Source organism: Amia ocellicauda, chromosome 19, assembly GCF_036373705.1.
Source record: "Amia ocellicauda isolate fAmiCal2 chromosome 19, fAmiCal2.hap1, whole genome shotgun sequence".
Taxonomy (NCBI): Eukaryota; Metazoa; Chordata; class Actinopteri; order Amiiformes; family Amiidae; genus Amia; species Amia ocellicauda.
In genome coordinates, this window is record NC_089868.1 from 1,605,584 (window position 1) to 1,626,271 (window position 20,688).

Below are 20,688 nucleotides of genomic sequence, written 5' to 3' on the forward strand. Positions count from 1 at the left end.
GGTTTATTTTACAAAGCTTATAAATTATATAGTTTAAAAGTATTCTGAATGTTTTGAGACCACACGCCATGCCTACGTTTGTCTGAGCCCACCCCCGTCCCCCGTGGTGTGAGTGATTTAGCCTTGAGTGTTGTGATCTATTTAGCATTGAGTGATCAGTTGTTTTTATTTTTTAAATGATTCCTTATCATCAGGGATTGAGCCTGCTAAAATACCTTAAAAACATATCCTTATCTTAAGTCTACCTCTTATGAGCTTTAAGACCCTAGAATGTATTTAAGTAAAACGAATGAACACATTATGTGTGAGATAAAATATAACCACAGCTTTTTTTTTTTTTTTTTTTTTTTTTACAAATACAATTAACCTATACCCACAAACACCCACACACACACACACCCTCTTTTTTTTAATTTTATTTTTAATTAAATTTGAGGGGAGAGACAGAGCCATATACATTGGGGTTAACATAAGTACCCTATGCATAACAGGAATTGTTAGGACCTGTGACCATTACAGACAACAGAACTTGTTGATCTTATAAAATGATTGGGCGAGAGAGAGAGATATAGAGACAGACAGAGACAGAGCCAGTGTGAATATGATAAACGCACTATTCAAAATGGCATTGTTAAGACCTGGGACCATTACAGACAACAGAACTTGTTGATCTTATAAAATGCTTGGGCGAGAGAGACAGAGAGAGAGAGACAGACAGAGACAGAGACAGAGACAGTGTGAATATGATAAACGCACTATTCAAAATGGCATTGTTAAGACCTGGGCCCCTTACATGTATATTTAAAAAAGACCCCCAACCGCTACAGGAAGAGCCGACCCATTCACACTCTACAGTTGACCAACAAGAACAACCGGTTATGGGGGGCCTTGTTGTTCAGGGTTTTAGGGGTGTACACTTTCTGACGGATATGACGTAGGAATAATTAAGGAAATAACTCTAAAATCACGCCCCCCGATTATGACGTAGGAATATTAATAAGCTTAGGGCATACGTCATAACAAAATAGGCCGCGCCCAAAAAAACCTACTATCTACTCACATCAGTCATTCCGCCCTGGGCCGGCCCTGACCAATTTGATGCCCTAGGCAAGATTTTAGCTGGTCCCCTTGCATCGCAGCCAATTCCACCACCGATCATTGTGTTCATACACTTACACAGAAACTGCATAGCTTCATGTCTTAGATTTTCTTTATTTTTGAAACAAGAAAAAAACACACAAAATAAAAACAGTATGCAAGAAACAAGTGACAAAACGAATTATGAATACAATATAAATAAGTATTGCACGAAAAAACTATATTACCGACACCATAGTGCAAGATGCATAATGTAGCAGTGTTCTACAGCCTTACCGCCTTGCCTTTCTTGCAGCAAACAAGTGACATAAAACGAATTATAAATAAGTGGATGTTTCCTGCAGCACACTTGAAAGAAAAGGTATATTTCTCAGAATTAAGTTATAGGTAATGGAGGTTGATGAAAGAGTTAAATAGCTGATCGATCAAAAGGTGTGATCGTTGTGGGGCATCGGTAAGAATGCACAATTCTCATTCATTCCAAACAGTGTCCCTTTACTGCATCACTAGCAATGGGCGTTAGCCTATTTTGGTATTTGTTTTGTGTGTTTTTGATTGCTTTTTGTTTTGTTTTATTAATTCACTTTTAACCTCTTATATTATCACATTATTCCCATTAAAATCACGTTTGTTTACTTTGAATGTCCCGCCCCACTTCACGAAATGCACGAGTTTTATTTACGATTGATTGATTTAAATATACACATGGCTAATCACGCATTCATGAGAGTACCCGCTTATTCGCCAGGTTCTACGAAATTCAATAATTGACCATGAGGAGCACCTGTTAGGCTGGAGATAAAATGCTCCCGGGGTGGAGCTGGGGGGGACGGGATTGCAGAGCAACGGGAACGAAACGTGGAGCCAAAGGCGAACGAAGGACTTGATGGACAAGTAACGGAAAGGGCTAAGAGACCCAGAGGAGAGCTGAGGCGACCTCTGCAACGCTAGCGAGAGTATCCAGAGAAGGGATAGCGTACAGGCTTTTTGAACTACAGTAGTGTTTCAAAGGATAACAACAAACAACCTGTTTTTTTTTTTTTTTACTCGGCCATTGTTTTCTTGGACTGTACATGGACATTGTAATTTCTTTGTATTGCCAAACCCGGACCAGAGCAGAAGCTGAATTTTTGTCGGAGCCCCTCATTACTTTGTACTAGGACACGTGGACTATTGCCTGCCCCATTCCAGCTCCTGGTACTGCCGGAGGAGACCAACAGAACCCTCCACGAATGCATTTTTTAGTTTGAACTTTTTTGTCTTTTTAACATAAAGAGGAAGTCTGATGGATTTTATATTAGAGATTTGTAATCCAGTTAATTGTATACCTGTCTTGTGTGGTCTGTGGTGTGCTCCTGGCTTGAGATTCCCCAATTTAAATAACCTAAATCGAAGGGAGAATTGAGAGGTAGTAAATGCAAAATGGGCATATTTGGGCAATCGACAACCTCCCAATGGGTCCTAGCGGCTGTAGACAACCGCTAGGTGGTGTAGTCGTGCTTCCATAAGTTTTACCCCCCAGTGGTACTGTATAACTTCCACTCTGTGACACATCCTAGATTTTAATAGCGACAAGATGTGAAGTCATAGTGAAGAGCTTGGGAAGGTGCGGTCACGCCTGCTTCATCAATGACGGGAGCTTTGGGGAGACGGGAGGCAGTCACATTACCTTCCTGAGAGCAGTAACTGCCGAACCAACACACATTACTTGTGTGTGCCAAATACTTCTGTTTTATTAGTACCTAATTTTTCAGCACCAGTATTTAACTTTGCAGATTGTTGGAAAAAAACTGTACAGGTATTCCCTGCTAACACACAACATTGCCAATAACATTGTAGCAATATAATTTATATTGCTACAGCATTGAGGCAATGTGCTAGCAGGGTTGTTGTACTTTGGAATCGGTTCATGCTTCACGATTGGTTAATTGCCTATTTTTTTTTTGCCTTCATAAACAATTCGTGGATCGACTTTGCTCCCTTTTTCTTGGGATTGTGCGTCTTGTAGGCAGTCCATAGGTTGTCCCTATATTAATTTATTCATGAAATTCCAACCGAAATAGCGACAGTTCTACAGCTATTTCAAACCGGAAGTTTGAATCGCTCCTGATTTCAGGAAAAAGTTCTTCATTTACACCGTCTCGTTCTGTCCGTCCCTCCCCTCCTCAGCCTTGGATCTCTTCTGTTCTCCGCTCAACCTGATCCAGTCTGCGCACCACTGAGCACAAGTGGAAGAGATCCAAACTCCCAGCGACCCTCGCACTCTACCACTCTCTACTGCCCACATTCCCCTCCTCGCTCACCTCAGTCTTACTTCCAGTCATTCTTTGAATCCACTGTCCACAACCCCTGCAAGCTTTACTCCACCTTCTCTCTCATCTCCCCCCTCCTCCCTCATCTCATCTCACCTCATCATTTTGCCTCATTCTTCTACAAGATCACAGACATCCACAAGCTCTTCAACAGTCTCCTCTCCACTCCCACCCTGCCCAAGTCTCCCACCGATCAAGCTTCCATTTCTTCATTCTCTCCTCTCTCAGACTCTGAACTTTCCTCTCTCCTCCTAGGTCACAAACCCATAATATGTCCCCTGGACCCTCTCTCTACTCGCCTCCTGCAAGCGTCTGCTCCATTTCAACTCCCCTTCTTCTCCTCCCTCCTCAACTCCTCACTCCTCTCTGGCTGTTTCCCCTCTTGCATTTAAACAAGCTGCGGTCATCCCACTCCTCAAGAAACCTACCCTTGACCCCACCTCTCCTCAGAGGCACCTGTCTCTGCCCTGTCGCCCTACTCCCCTTCCTCTCAAAGACCCTCGAGCGTGCGGTCCACTGTCAGCTCTCTGCATTCCTTTCCCATCTCTCACTTCTTGATCCTCTGCAATCTGCCTTCCAAACACCGCTCACACCACTGAGACTGCTGTCCTGGCAGTCACTGACTCCCTCAACTGTGCTCGGGCAGCCTCCCTCTCCTCAATCCTCATCCTCCTTGGTCTCTCCGCAACATTTGACACCGTCGATCACTCCATCCTCCTCTCCTGCCTCGCTGACCTTGGAATCTCTGGGACTGCTCTCACTTGTTTCTCCTCCTACCTCAACGACCGGACCTATCAAGTGGCGAGCTTCCTCATCCACCCCTCAACCTCTCCTCACAGGCATAACCCCCGGGTTTAGCTATCCTCCCGATGGGTCACATTTCGGTAACTACCTTTTTTACTTTCATGGGGCCCTGAAATCCTCGCTGCGCCCCTGGTCATGAAAGCTGTAATGTCTGGTATCAAAATACATTACTGGCTTTTGGCTTACACACGTCATTTCAACCCACTTGCTCAAGCAGACCGAGTAAACGTTTACTCGAGGTATACGGTCACACAGAAGGAGCATCCCAAGAACACCAGTAAATGGCGTAGAAATTTTGAAAACATGCACAATTTTCCACGATCTAAGCCCACAGTTTACGTGCAAAATCTAATGTCTGAGATGATGGTATCCATGTAACATTCCCGAAATGGACGCATTTTAAAAGTGCAAGGTAACGGTCTGGTCCATTTATTGTGGGTTTCAAGGTAAAGTACATTGCTGATGGACGTTTCATGGATAATGCGGATCAGTGGTTTCCTTTATCATTATGCTCTCTAAATTGTTGTGGGTCTGTTGTACACTGTTCAGTACTGTACATCGTGTTTTAATCCTAACTTGATAAAACACTTCGATTCATGGCTTTGTAGCCCCACCAGTGATGTAAAAAACCACTCGGTAAGATCATTAAAACAAAGTATTAAACAAGGCGCAATGCACAAGACAGTCCTTTGCCCTGTGCAGTGCTGCGGGTAAACAACTCGTCTCTAGTGCAATAAACTAAGACCATGTAAACCCGAGAGGGAGAGGGGCATTTAATCTGTGACTCGAGCATATTGTCTCCAGTGAGGTCAATACACGCGTCAGGGATATGTATGCTAAATGTAATGTAAATATGATGGATATAATGTATATTGTGGTGGAGTTTATAAAGATAATGTCAGGGGAACTTTAGTGATGTTCTGTGTTTTCTAAATTCCAAGCAGTGGGACTTTAAGTCATAACTTTGTGAGGAATTTACATGTCTTTATAAATTATATATCATTATAAAGTAATAATCCAGCTCACTTTGCTAGCTAGCCTACTGCCAGTTGCCATCCAAATGATGATAATGATCAGCTAGTAGTTAAGTACTGCAGTAGTTTGCCAGTTGTCAGCTAATGATTTTTGATAGAATTGTATTATTTAAATTCAGTTTTTTGTGCACTATAGTATTTTCAGTATTGAGTATTTTTGGTGTGGATGTTATTTTACCTAAACAGTTTATTAGTTATTGCTCTGATTTCAATATGCATAGTGCACTATTTACATTTGTATTGATTATTACATCAATTTCTTCAACAAGTACAGTGTATGTTAAAGTGCAATACATGTTCTGTGATGTGCATTATTTAAATGTTTGTGTTTATTTTAGTTTTAACTAAACATTCTCTATACGCCATAAACATGGGCACCACTAAAATGTTTTTCATCGAGAGGGGGGATGGTTTTGGGGCTACTATCAAATCTCGCATATGGCCCCCAAATGGCTAGGGCCGGCTCTGGACATCACACATTACATAGGATGGGGCTGACGTTGGATGGTACTTTTCGTGACTTAAATCAAGTAACAAGTTACTAGTACACACATAGCCTCTAAGTGTACTGAGTAATGATACTCTCTCTTTCGTTCATTCGTTCCTTAGTATAATTACCTTTAGTAGTAGTAGTACTGGCCACTACTCGGAAGGTAGCGATGCGCACCAATAGATCACGAAAGCTTTCTCATAGTTTTGTGTTTTAGATAATGGTTCAATACGGACTCAATCCCCTTTCATGGACATGGCAGGGAACTTGCAGTTAGAACTAAGGAGTCTAATAAGACTTGGTGGTACGCAGAACTGAAGTGCCAAGTGACAGGCTATCACTTTCATTGCACACCGCATTGTCTTCTCGCAGGGAGCAAATTGGGGAAATGTTGGATTTACGGCATCATGTAGAAAGACTGAATGGTTTAGTTACAGAAAAAGATAAAAAAGATAGTGACCTTTCTTACTAGCTGAACTAACCTGCATAAAATTAAGAAGATACAGACATTTTCATGCAATTATTTCAAGTTACAGTCTGCTGCTCAGACACAGTTTGGCGCACAGATGCAACTATCATCAACTCAATTATAAACATATATCTAGAGAGACAGAGAGACAGACATGGACTACATATCGTGCACATTGTATGAAATCATGCTGGTATATGTAGGCTTGTAGATGATTGTTAAGAGGCCTATTTGGAAACATACGAAATGAGATATTACCATAATGAAGTCATGATACATGAAGGAAATGTTTTTCATGTTGGCAAAAGTACCCTGTCAAAATGAAAATGAATGAGAGAATACTAAAACAAAGGGCTCGTCCGGGATTTGAACCCTTTGAATCATACCCCTAGAACAACGAGCCACATAGCACAGGTTTCTGTGAAAACTAGTTAACATCGGTGCCACGTAGAGAGTTGTGCGCTCCTCTATTTGAACACTTCCTTCTTCAAACATTGCATGAGTGTCTGACTGCCGCCATCTAGCGGTGCTGACTGACCGATGGCTCGGGTATCTTGGATGTTGTTAAATGACATAACTGTCCGCCCAAGACACTGATGACCAAGGGTCATAGTTTTCCCCTGTAATAATAACAACAATAGTAATTGGAGTGAATGGAAGTGGCATTTCTATTTCTCCTTACTTTAGCCGTCATCGTCGCCAACATTGTTGTTGGTGAGCATGGAGAGGAGTGTATTAGCTTTTAAAGTATATTCAAGCAATGAACACGTCAAATAAATGTAATACCGAATACTTTTGCACGCAAGTGCACATGTATGTTACAGCGCTTCTGGGAGCACGGCCCACGTGAAGCAAGAGGGCGCAGTAAAGGTCTGCGAGTCAAGTGTGATGTGGGTATCCTGCAGCAGGGAGAGGAACCTTTGTTTTTCTACAGACGAAGCTGGTGCTGTGGGATACTAGTGTAAGGCCATTTATTCGTCATCTGTTCATGCGCAACGGTTCACCAGAAGTGTGTTAGTGAAAACAGCGGTAAGTGCAGGCTTAGTAGGGTCGCAATAGCTTGAATGGTGTCGAACTCCCCCGAAGCATCACAAGTGTGATGGCGGAAGCCGGGAATCGAACCCGGGTCAACTGCTTGGAAGGCAGCTATGCTCACCACTATACCACCAACGCCCAGAAAGTCTCTCATTCCATGACTTTTGATGCATTTCAGATCATTCATCTGACTAGATACATGCGAATAATCACAGCCTACAGTGTAAAGCTTCTGATTACAGACAGGGCGTGTTGAGTGTGCTAAGTAACTTGCTAAATTCACTAACAAACAGTCGCTGCTCTTACTACAAAACAGGTGCAAGATATATCATTCTTAGCTAAACAAACCACGTAAACAATCAATGTAACTCTTAACTAAACTAGGAAACGCGAGAGAAAAAGGCGATACTTAGCTGCGGCGACTTGAGCGACTTCTCAGCTGGCTTGCCCGAGTGTCCAGATGCATATGTGGAAATACTTCTATACAAACCATGAACATAGATTCTCGATAGATGAATACTGTTTATTTAAAGGCCAGTTTTTATTTAGCGCATAGTTTATTGAATTTACCCACCAAGGTGGAACACGGACAATGATGTATTTGATTGACAGTGTAACTTGGACTGTTGGAGTAACTTGGACACCCATTGGAATGGAAAAACAAACTCGAGAAAAAAGTGTGTGTGTGTGTGTGTGTGTGTGTCACCTGCTGGTAGTGATGCATTTACATAACCTACAGACTATTTGGGCTGATTGTTCCTGGTGTATTAATGAAACTTTTCAAAGCGGTGGCTTACGTAGATGACATCACAGTCATTGTTAAGAATGGCAAGGATGTACCTTACCTTAAATGACTGTCAGAAATGAATTGAGTTTCTTCAGTGGTTAATGGCTTTTACTGGGGGAACTAGGTAGAAAGCAAGCCACTGTCTCTAGCCACATTTTGGACAAATGGACAAAACTAGATGGATTTAAAAATAGACGGATAGACAGTCGGATGGCGTCTGTCTACAATATTTTAAATGATAATAGTATATGTAGTATATGCATGTGTATTATCAACTAATCTTTACAGAAAAGGGGTAATACCATAATAAAATGCTGATGAGAGGAGAAGAGATCTTATTCACTGGCCAAATACATGATTTCGACAATTGTCGTACATCTTGACGGCACTTAGCTTTACTTTTCACAATGTATGACTGCACTTACTGTACTTAACTGTATACATTGGAAGTTGTAAAATGTATTATCTTGAATTGCTTTGTTTAATGTAAATTTGAATTTGTAATGTTTGATGCCTTGTACTTAACTGTATTCTTGCACTTATGTTGCAAGTCGCCCTGCATAAGGGCGTCTGCCAAGAAATAAAAATAATAATAATGTTTAATAATAGTATATGTAGTATATGCATGTGTATTATAAACTAATCTTTACAGAAAAGGGGTAATACCATAATAAAATGCTGATGAGAAATTAAGAAAACCGTAAAAGAAAGGCATTTTAAACCAGGACCTCTCGCACTCTAAGAGAGAATCATATCTCGAACAAACTTACATTAGTGACATCTTTACACTAGTGCCACGTAGAAAGCGGTGCGCTCCAACAGCTGGAAACTTTCTCAGTCTCAAGTTCAAGCACCTTGTGTGTGACTGCCATCTAATGTTGCTGACTAATAGCACTATTGGACTAGAGGAGCTGGGGCTGGCAGAAATTCAGCCAGGCTTTTCTACAGGCGCAAACTCAGCTGATGCTGTGTAGGCTACTCCGTGTACGTCAATGAAAGTCTAGTGACTTCAATATACACACCCCGATGCACCCAAAGAGTGATTGTCAAAGTATGAGTGACTCGCTCCACTAGCAGCACCGACCTGCATCTCTCTGTGACACCCGGCGCCTCCGTCTGGATAAGCTGCTGGTAATGCCGAGCACGGCAGCAGATCTTGTACAGTGGAACCCTAATAATATTCCTAATAATATGGCAACATCCTGGGGGGTCGGTGTGCCGCGCCACAGTGCAGCGACCTTAGCGCATCACTAAAAGGCACCTTAGCGAGGCCTCGGAATCGCTCAAACATGAACCGAGAAATGAACATTGAATCCCATCTACTATTATTACCTAGTAGTGTTGATGTTATCTAAAGTATTTCTATACGTTTTTATTAGTGTATGAATTGTGTCGACCAGGGATCAGAAAGTGAGACAGTATAGGGTAGGCGGTAATCGAAAGCACAAGAAATACATAAAAGGGAGCTATACAGCAGGTGAATAAAACACGGATTGTGACAGTCCACTGATAATAGCCTATAACAAGGCAGATTAAAATATAACAAACGATACGGATTCTTAAAATCAAATATAATTTCAACGTGCAGGAGACCAGACTGACTTTTATGCATCCTCTCGGGTGTAGATGCATGTTACTTAGACTAACAACGTTTGCATTCTAGGATATTAATAACACTCTCCACAGCAGGAATTATTGAGTGATATTACAGGGAATGTAGAGTAAAAGACTGACCCCGACGTGATTTGAACACACAACCTTCTGATCTGGAGTCAGACGCGCTACCGTTGCGCCACGAGGTCCTTAAACTTCAGTTAACACAGGACGTCAAGGAAAAATATTGGGAACTATGGTGATGTTTTGCTAGTGACCATTAGGTTAATGAATGGGCAACTGAAGCATTGACGTGATGAAGAAGTTAAACAGAATGCTAAAGAGATAGTGACAGTGAGCATGACACAGAACACATGGCATGACGTGAATACCAAGTTAAACTTAAAGCAGAAATTACAGAAAGAAAGAAAAAAAAGAAAACCGGACACTGCACATATGTTTGGTCTTTCCTATATCTTTAATATGATATCTCAGTAGTTTAAATTTGATACAGAAATTATTCTGGAATCCCATGAAATGGAAAATACAGTGAATATAAAACTATATTTGCTGTATTTATAACAAATATATTCCGCTTATACACTCACCTAAAGGATTATTAGGAACACCATACTAATACCCCCTTTCGCCTTCAGAACTGCCTTAATTCTACGTGGCATTGATTCAACAAGGTGCTGAAAGCATTCTTTAGAAATGTTGGCCCATATTGATAGGATAGCATCTTGCAGTTGATCGAGATTTGTGGGATGCACATCCAGGGCACGAAGCTCCCGTTCCACCACATCCCAAAGATGCTCTATTGGGTTGAGATGTGGTGACTGTGGGGGCCAGTTTAGTACAGTGAACTCATTGTCATGTTCAAGAAACCAATTTGAAATGATTCGACCTTTGTGACATGGTGCATTATCCTGCTGAAAGTAGCCATCAGAGGATGGGTACATGGTGGTCATAAAGGGATGGACATGCTCAGAAACAATGCTCAGGTAGGCCGTGGCATTTAAACGATGCCCAATTGGCACTAAGGGGCCTAAAGTGTGCCAAGAAAACATCCCCCACACCATTACACCACCACCACCAGCCTGCACAGTGGTAACAAGGCATGATGGATCCATGTTCTCATTCTGTTTACGCCAAATTCTGACTCTACCATCTGAAGGTCTCAACAGAAATCGAGACTCATCAGACCAGGCAACATTTTTCCAGTCTTCAACTGTCCAATTTTGGTGAGCTTGTGCAAATTGTAGCCTCTTTTTCCTATTTGTAGTGGAGATGAGTGGTACCCGGTGGGGTCTTCTGCTGTTGTAGCCCATCCGCCTCAAGGTTGTACGTGTTGTGGCTTCACAAATGCCTTGCTGCATACCTCGGTTGTAACGAGTGGTTATTTCAGTCAAAGTTGCTCTTCTATCAGCTTGAATCAGTCGGCCCATTCTCCTCTGACCTCTAGCATCAACAAGGCATTTTCGCCCACAGGACTGCCGCATACTGGATGTTTTTCCCTTTTCACACCATTTTTTGTAAACCCTAGAAATGGTTGTGCGTGAAAATCCCAGTAACTGAGCAGATTGTGAAATACTCAGAACGGCCCGTCTGGCACCAACAACCATGCCACGCTCAAAATTGCTTAAATCACCTTTCTTTCCCATTCAGACATCCAGTTTGGAGTTCAGGAGATTGTCTTGACCAGGACCACACCCCTAAATGCATTGAAGCAACTGCCATGTGATTGGTTGGTTAGATATTTGCATTAATGAGAAATTGAACAGGTGTATCTAATAATCCTTTAGGTGAGTGTATTTGCCTTTACTAATATTGTATTTTATTTTACAATAGGTTTAATATAATAAGGTCCAAATAATAAATGTACATATTTGCACATGCTTGCTTTTGGTGAACAGGTAGAATTGGCCATTATCTGAAAAAAACATGCACTCACCTAGTTATTCACAGTTTAAACAGCGCCAGTGAATATTGGGTTTTAAAGTTACAAGAGTGACGATGAAGTTATTGCGTTTAGTTGCTTTAAATAACTACAGTGGTTTGTGGATAACAGGAATATGTGCACATACAGAAAAGTGAAAAGTAACGCTGGGTAAGTACACAATCAAATCAAGTTTCACGAAAGATGATATGCTTCAGATACAACTTAATAGTAAAAATGCATTATGGTAAAGAGTTAATAGCTTTGTTGATAACCTCAACGTATGCTAATCAGTCTCTGTTTCGTGTTTATTATCATAATAATTGTAATTATTATTATTAGTAGTAGTATTCTACAATAAAACTTGCATAAGTTCGAATTGTGCCGATATGTTTTCTGCACAAGGAAAAGTATATATATTATTAAGTTACACAAGCATTGTAAAGAAACCAACAACATATAGGCACCTGGATGTGTTCTTCCTACTTGGATAAGTAGGTTAGCCGGCTAAGTTTCAGGATAACTTGGCATTAACTCGGGATTTTCCATTCTCCGTAGCGAGTTTAAAGTTCAGCCAGCTATGTTTCCAGAGCAGCATGTCCAGCATCTCAAACCTGCTCCCTGTCAGGTTAACTTGAAGTTAGATGGCTAACAATCTCACTGTATTTCATCTGCCCAGTTAAATGACAGCTGACTGTGTCCCCCAACAATGACGGCGCCGTTCCTAACAGATCCAGTTGTGATCCAGACCCAGTAGCTTTTCTGCGAGGAATAATTCATAGAGATTATAGATTTAAATTATACAGATTAATTATTTGAGCGTTACAGGTTCGGTCGGAAAGGAATGATTTACGTAGCCGATTAATTAGGACCGCACATCAGTCATTCCGCCCTGGGCCGGCCCTGACCAATTTGATGCCCTAGGCAAGATTTTAGCTGGTCCCCTTGCATCGCAGCCAATTCCACCACCGATCATTGTGTTCATACACTCACACAGAAACTGCATAGCTTCATGTCTTAGATTTTCTTTATTTTTGAAACAATAAAAAACCACACAAAATAAAAACAGTATGCAAGAAACAAGTGACAAAACGAATTATGAATACAATATAAATAAGTATTGCACGAAAAAACTATATTACCGACACCATAGTGCAAGATGCATAATGTAGCAGTGTTCTACAGCCTTACTCGCCTTGCCTTTCTTGCAGCAAACAAGTGACATAAAACGAATTATAAATAAGTGGATGTTTCCTGCAGCACACTTGAAAGAAAAAGTACATTTCTCAGAATTATGTTATAGGTAATGGAGGTTGATGAAAGAGTTAAATAGCTGATCGATCAAAAGGTGTGATCGTTGTGGGGCATCTGTAAGAATGCACAATTCTCATTCATTCCAAACAGTGTCCCTTTATTGCATCACAAGCAATGGGCGTTAGCCTATTTTGGTATTTGTTTTGTGTGTTTTTTATTGCTTCTTGTTTTGTTTTATTTATTCACTTTCCACTGTCAGCTCTCTGCATTCCTTTCCCATCTCTCACTTCTTGATCCTCTGCAATCCGCCTTCCAAACACCTCTCACACCAGTGAGACTGCTCTCCTGGCAGTCACTGACTCCCTCAACTGTGCTCGGGCAGCCTCCCTCTCCTCAATCCTCATCCTCCTTGGTCTCTCCGCAACATTTGACACCGTCGATCACTCCATCCTCCTCTCCTGCCTCGCTGACCTTGGAATCTCTGGGACTGCTCTCACTTGTTTCTCCTCCTACCTCAACGACCGGACCTATCAAGTGGCGAGCTTCCTCATCCACCCCTCAACCTCTCCTCACAGGCATAACCCCCGGGTTTAGCTATCCTCCCGATGGGTCACACTTCGGTAGCTACCTTTTTTACTTTCATGGGGCCCTGAAATCCTCGCTGCGCCCCTGGTCATGAAAGCTGTAATGTCTGGTATCAAAATACATTACTGGCTTTCGGCTTACACACGTCATTTCAACCCACTTGCTCAAGCAGACCGAGTAAACGTTTACTCGAGGTATACGGTCACACAGAAGGAGCATCCCAAGAACACCAGTTAATGGCGTACAAATTTTGAAAACACGCACAATTTTCCACGATCTAAGCCCACAGTTTACGTGCAAAATCTAATGTCTGAGATGATGGTATCCATGTAACATTCCCGAAATGGACGCATTTTAAAAGTGCAAGGTAACGGTCTGGTCCATTTATTGTGGGTTTCAAGGTAAAGTACATTGCTGATGGACGTTTCATGGTTAATGCGGATCAGTGGTTTCCTTTATCATTATGCTCTCTAAATTGTTGTGGGTCTGTTGTACACTGTTCAGTACTGTACATCGTGTTTTAATCCTAACTTGATAAAACACTTCGATTCATGGCTTTGTAGCCCCACCAGTGACGTAAAAAACCACTCGGTAAGATCATTAAAACAAAGTATTAAACAAGGCGCAATGCACAAGACAGTCCTTTGCCCTGTGCAGTGCTGCGGGTAAACAACTCGTCTCTAGTGCAATAAACTAAGACCATGTAAACCCGAGAGGGAGAGGGGCATTTAATCTGTGACTCGAGCATATTGTCTCCAGTGAGGTCAATACACGCGTCAGGGATATGTATGCTAAATGTAATGTAAATATGATGGATATAATGTATATTGTGGTGGAGTTCATAAACATAATGTCAGGTGAACTTTAGTGATATTCTGTGTTTTCTAAATTCCAAGCAGTGGGACTTTAAGTCATAACTTTGTGAGGAATTTACATGTCTTTATAAATTATATATCATTATAAAGTAATAATCCAGCTCACTTTGCTAGCTAGCCTACTGCCAGTTGCCATCCAAATGATGATAATGATCAGCTAGTAGTTAAGTACTGCAGTAGTTTGCCAGTTGTCAGCTAATGATTTTTGATAGTATTGTATTATTTAAATTCAGTTTTTTGTGCACTACAGTATTTTCAGTATTGAGTATTTTTGGTGTGGATGTTATTTTACCTAAACAGTTTATTAGTTATTGCTCTGATTTCAATATGCATAGTGCACTATTTACATTTGTATTGATTATTACATCAATTTCTTCAACAAGTACAGTGTATGTTAAAGTGCAATACATGTTCTGTGATGTGCATTATTTAAATGTTTGTGTTTATTTTAGTTTTAACTAAACATTCTCTATACGCCATAAACATGGGCACCACTAAAATGTTTTTCATCGAGAGGGGGGATGGTTCTGGGGCTACTATCAAATCTCGCATATGGCCCCCAAATGGCTAGGGCCGGCTCTGGACATCACACATTACATAGGATGGGACTGACGTTGGATGCGACTTTTCGTGACTTAAATCAAGTAACAAGTTACTAGTACACACATAGCCTCTAAGTGTACTGAGTAATGATACTCTCTCTTTCGTTCATTCGTTCCTTAGTATAATTACCTTTAGTAGTAGTAGTACTGGCCACTACTCGGAAGGTAGCGATGCGCACCAATAGATCACGAAAGCTTTCTCATAGTTTTGTGTTTTAGATAATGGTTCAATACGGACTCAATCCCCTTTCATGGACATGGCAGGGAACTTGCAGTTAGAACTAAGGAGTCTAATAAGACTTGGTGGTACGCAGAACTGAAGTGCCAAGTGACAGGCTATCACTTTCATTGCACACCGCATTGTCTTCTCGCAGGGAGCGAATTGGGGAAATGTTGGATTTACGGCATCATGTAGAAAGACTGAATGGTTTAGTTACAGAAAAAGATAAAAAAGATAGTGACCTTTCCTACTAGCTGAACTAACCTGCATAAAATTAAGAAGATACAGACATTTTCATGCAATTATTTCAAGTTACAGTCTGCTGCTCAGACACAGTTTGGCGCACAGATGCAACTATCATCAACTCAATTATAAACATATATCTAGAGAGACAGAGAGACAGACATGGACTACATATCGTGCACATTGTATGAAATCATGCTGGTATATGTAGGCTTGTAGATGATTGTTAAGAGGCCTATTTGGAAACATACGAAATGAGATATTACCATAATGAAGTCATGATACATGAAGGAAATGTTTTTCATGTTGGCAAAAGTACCCTGTCAAAATGAAAATGAATGAGAGAAGACTAAAACAAAGGGCTCGTCCGGGATTTGAACCCTTTGAATCATACCCCTAGACCAACGAGCCACATAGCACAGGTTTCTGTGAAAACTAGTTAACATCGGTGCCACGTAGAGAGTTGTGCGCTCCTCTATTTGAACACTTTCTCCTTCAAACATTGCATGAGTGTCTGACTGCCGCCATGACTGATGGCTCGGGTATCTTGGATGTTGTTAAATGACATAACTGTCCGCCCAAGACACTGATGACCAAGGGTCATAGTTTTCCCTTGTAATAATAACAACAATAGTAATTGGAGTGAATGGAAGTGGCATTTCTATTTCTCCTTACTTTAGCCGTCATCGTCGCCAACATTGTTGTTGGTGAGCATGGAGAGGAGTGTATTAGCTTTTAAAGTATATTCAAGCAATGAACACGTCAAATAAATGTAATACCGAATACTTTTGCACGCAAGTGCACATGTATGTTACAGCGCTTCTGGGAGCACGGCCCACGTCAAGCAAGAGGGCGCAGTAAAGGTCTGCGAGTCAAGTGTGATGTGGGTATCCTGCAGCAGGCAGAGGAACCTTTGTTTTTCTACAGACGAAGCTGGTGCTGTGGGATACTAGTGTAAGGCCATTTATTCGTCATCTGTTCATGCGCAACGGTTCACCAGAAGTGTGTTAGTGAAAACAGCGGTAAGTGCAGGCTTAGTAGGGTCGCAATAGCTTGAATGATGGCTATTGGCGGAAGCCTAGAAAGAAAACTTTGCGTTGGCCGGGAATTGAACCCGGGTCAACTGCTTGGAAGGCAGCTATGCTCACCACTATACCACCAACGCCCAGAAAGTCTCTCATTCCATGACTTTTGATGCATTTCAGATCATTCATCTGACTAGATACATGCGAATAATCACAGCCTACAGTGTAAAGCTTCTGATTACAGACAGGGCGTGTTGAGTGTGCTAAGTAACTTGCTAAATTCACTAACAAACAGTCGCTGCTCTTACTACAAAACAGGTGCAAGATATATCATTCTTAGCTAAACAAACCACGTAAACAATCAATGTAACTCTTAACTAAACTAGGAAACGCGAGAGAAAAAGGCGATACTTAGCTGCGGCGACTTGAGCGACTTCTCAGCTGGCTTGCCCGAGTGTCCAGATGCATATGTGGAAATACTTCTATACAAACCATGAACATAGATTCTCGATAGATGAATACTGTTTATTTAAAGGTCAGTTTTTATTTAGCGCATAGTTTATTGAATTTACCCCCCGAGGTGGAACACGGACAAACAAAAATCAAACCTGCTCAGTGTCAGGTTAACTTGAAGTTAGATGGCTAAATAAATTATACAGATTATTTATTTGAGCGTTACAGGTTCGGTCGGAAAGGAATGATTTACGTAGCCGATTAATTAGGACCGCACATCAGTAGATAGTAGGGTTTTTTGGGCGCGGCCTATTTTGTTATGACGTATGCCCTAAGCTTATTAATATGCCTACGTCATAATTGGGGGGCGTGATTTTAGAGTTATTTCCTTAATTATTCCTACGTCATATCCGTCAGAAAGTGTACACCCCTAAAACCCTGAACAACAAGGCCACCCATAAAGACCCCCCCCCCCCTCTGAAGGCAACGCCCCGAAACTCTCCTCTCTATTTAAGACCCCGCGCTGCTTTTAGGCAATACCTCTTTAATTCTCAGCATCTGAAACATCCCGCTTCTTCAACATGTCCAGCGACATCAACATGAAACCCCGCAAGAAACAATCCCGGGCAAGGGTTCCTGTACTCACCAATTTGAAGATTGAACGCTCCTGGGTGTTGTTCTGGGGGGGTCGACGGGGTTACCGCTTTAAAAGGGATCCCAGCTATGTTGGAGTGGAGCTTTTTGCTTTGGGAGAGAAGGAGGGTACGTTGGAACCTTTTGAGACGGTGATTGAATACTCTTTTGAGGACTGGTTGAAGGTGATGGCATGGAGAGACCTGGGGCTTGTGGATAAGACTCTAGAAGGCTTGCAAGAGGGTCCAAGAGAAGGCGAAACGGAGTCTCCGACTCAGAGTTTTGAAAGGTGTGAATGGGAAAGCTTGCAGAACTACGGTACAGTGGTGAAGAGTCTATCTCTAACTACTGATCGTAAGGTTTTGTTTAGCAGTACCCTGATTACAAACCCTATTGAAGGGGTTGTGGAGGATCCAGAAAAACAGGTTACTGAAATTATGTTTGACGCCGTGGACTGGCCGTTCTTGAAAGAGGTCATAAACTGTATAAATGATGGTTTTGACATCTTGACCAAATGTTCACAACTGGATTCTGTTAGAAGTTGAATATGCTGGATTATGGATTATATATCCCCCTTGAATGACGACGACGATGATAAAACAGACGACCTGTGGGGGGTTGGAGGGGGGTCTGACGGCTCAGGGTCTACTCTCTTCTAAGAGGGCGGTGTGTCGTGACGTAGTGAAGAGATAGGATAAAAGGCGCAACAATTCATTCATGGTTTAAAATTAAAGAGAATGTCTTACCCGAAAGCTGCGGACGTCGACAGGCTCTACAGGCCTCTTCAAACCCGGGATCACCCCTGGTTCTATTCCCCAGATTTTGTATACACTCCGGAACCCTCTGACTGCGGTTACCCTCCAAGACCTCAGACCCCGGTCCCTCAGGACGAAACAACATGCGGAGCGATGGATGTCCAAATGAGTCTCGGGGATCCCCAGCCTCTGGAGCTCATGGAGGGCCTCGATTTTGCCAAACTGTCTACCGTCTGTGCGTCTCAGGAGGGGGTCAGTCCAATGGATGTAGAAACACCCCACAAACCACCAGGCGACCCAATGAGCATCGGACTGTCTCGGGGGCGTGATGAAGACGCAGGATTTATGCCCGGGGTAGGTGTCCAAGTAAGCAGAGTGGTTAAAAGCACCCTGGTGTATATTCTGAGTGCTCTCATCGACCGAGCTCTGAAAGAAGTCTGTCGGGGGTGTGAAGTGAATCACCCCAGTCAGTTGAGACACAGTTGTTTGTTTGAACCAGACCGTTACTATTTCCTGTTCTATTTCAACGTGTTTTACAGAAGACTGAACAAACCGTGGCTGAAACCGGCACTAATCAAGGCTCTGTCTTACTCCCACATACATGTCACTGCTGGACAAGTCCAGAAAATCATAGATGAGATTTTGCTGGAGCTGAAAAAGGAGCCGTTTATAATAGAGAAACTTGGGCAGCTGCTCAATGACCTGGATGAGCCAAGTAGAAAAACCGCTGGCAAGCTAAAAGCTTATTTCTTCCGTAAAGAAGTTAAAGCTGGGGGCAGCGACGAAGAATTCGACATCTACGCCACTGATTCAGACTCTGACCTGAACTAAGGGACTTTGAACATGGGGAATGTTCTGGACTGCTGCTGCAACTGGTTCTGTCATCAACACTCTGCAGCTAACCTGAGAGCGCTATTACACCATGTGCTTGACAGAAAAGTAGCCAACGCGAGCCTTTTCTCTACAGATTTAACCATCGATGAGGATCAACTTTCAAACCTGGAAAAGTTCATGGCTGCTGTAACAAAGACCGGGGGGTACGAACACTGGGATGAAGCGCTCAAGGGGGCCAAGAATGATATTAGGCCATTTCATCAACATCTGTATGACCTTTTACTGAGCATGTTTAATACCCCTCTGTTTACTTTTAAAATAGGTCATATTGTTGTTTTATTTACATATGTAACTGAGGTGTGTGCCTACAAGATAAAGAAACAGGTATTTGTTGATATAGATCAAGTAACCAATCATCTGATTTCTTTTTGTCTGGACCGTAGAAAAAATTGTTGTGTATGTTATACTTTTCTCAAATGTCTAAAAAGGGGTATCTGCTCTCCTGAAGTTGAATAAAAAACCTTGTATAAAAACTTTGCGCATAGTGTGGGTCTGTGTGTTTATTTGGCAGAATGACTCGGCAAGCTCCCCAAATGCATGAACTATACTACAACCCAGCCAAGATTGGGGGTTTGGCGGGTAAGAAGGGTTTTCAAAGGGGACTCGCTGAGGCCGGTGTGAAGGTTAATGATGTGGTTGTTTCAGAATGGTTACGGGAACAAGACGCCTATACCTTACATAAACCTCTCAGGATTAACTTTAAAAGAAACCGTGTATATGCAACTGACATAGACTCACAATGGCAAATGGATCTAGTCGATATGTCAAATTTATCAAAACATAACAATGGTCACAAATTTATGTTGATGTGTATCGATGTGTTATCAAAATATGCCTGGGCTCGCATTCTACATAATAAAACAGGTCGGGCGGTGACAAGGGCCTTTGAGGATATATTGTCCCAGGGACGATGTCCTAAAAAACTGCAGACTGATAAAGGAAAAGAGTTTCTCAACAGAGAATTTCAGAATCTACTGAAGAGACACAAAATACATCATTTCACCACCGGCAATGAGCTTAAGGCATCGGTGGTGGAGAGGTTTAACCGCACCATAAAGACCAAAATGTAGAGATATTTTACAGCGGTCAACACGTTCAAGTATTTTGATAAAGTTCAGGATTTTATCGATGCTTACAACCAAGGGTATCACGCCAGTATTAAAATGAAGCCTATAGATGTTGATCAAAGTAATTCTTTTAAGGTCTATAAAAAATTATACGGCCCATTTATTAAGAAGGGGAAAACTACTTATAAGTTCAACATCGGCGATGTGGTTCGCGTTTCAAAGCTAAGGAGTACTTTTGCCAAAGATTATGAACAAACATTTTCTGACGAATATTTTACAGTTACCGAACAGGTGGCTAGAGACCCCCCCGTGTACCGGTTAAAAGACTATGACGGGGAGGATATAGAAGGAACGTTTTACGAAGCCGAGTTACAAAAAATTATTGTGGGTAAAGACATTGTATACAGAGTTGAAAAGATATTAGCTGAGAAAACCCAGAACCGGAAAAAATATGTGTTGGTGAAATGGCTTGGATGGCCTGAAAAGTTCAATAGTTGGGTCCCTGAACAACAGGTTTGTGA

At 41.8% G+C, this 20,688-nt stretch overlaps 3 non-coding genes across 3 annotated transcripts; all 3 read right to left on the reverse strand.

Moving 5' to 3' along the window:
- Positions 1-7,307: 7,307 nt before the first annotated feature.
- Positions 7,308-7,381, reverse strand: trnag-ucc (transfer RNA glycine (anticodon UCC)). Its single transcript has one exon. It is a non-coding gene; the product is annotated as a tRNA-Gly (tRNA).
- A 2,378-nt stretch (positions 7,382-9,759) lies between these two features.
- On the reverse strand, positions 9,760-9,831 carry trnaw-cca (transfer RNA tryptophan (anticodon CCA)). The gene has a single exon. It is a non-coding gene; the product is annotated as a tRNA-Trp (tRNA).
- Positions 9,832-16,433: 6,602 nt separating this feature from the next.
- trnag-ucc (transfer RNA glycine (anticodon UCC)) lies at positions 16,434-16,505 on the reverse strand. The gene has a single exon. It is a non-coding gene; the product is annotated as a tRNA-Gly (tRNA).
- Between the last annotated feature and the right edge of the window lie 4,183 nt (positions 16,506-20,688).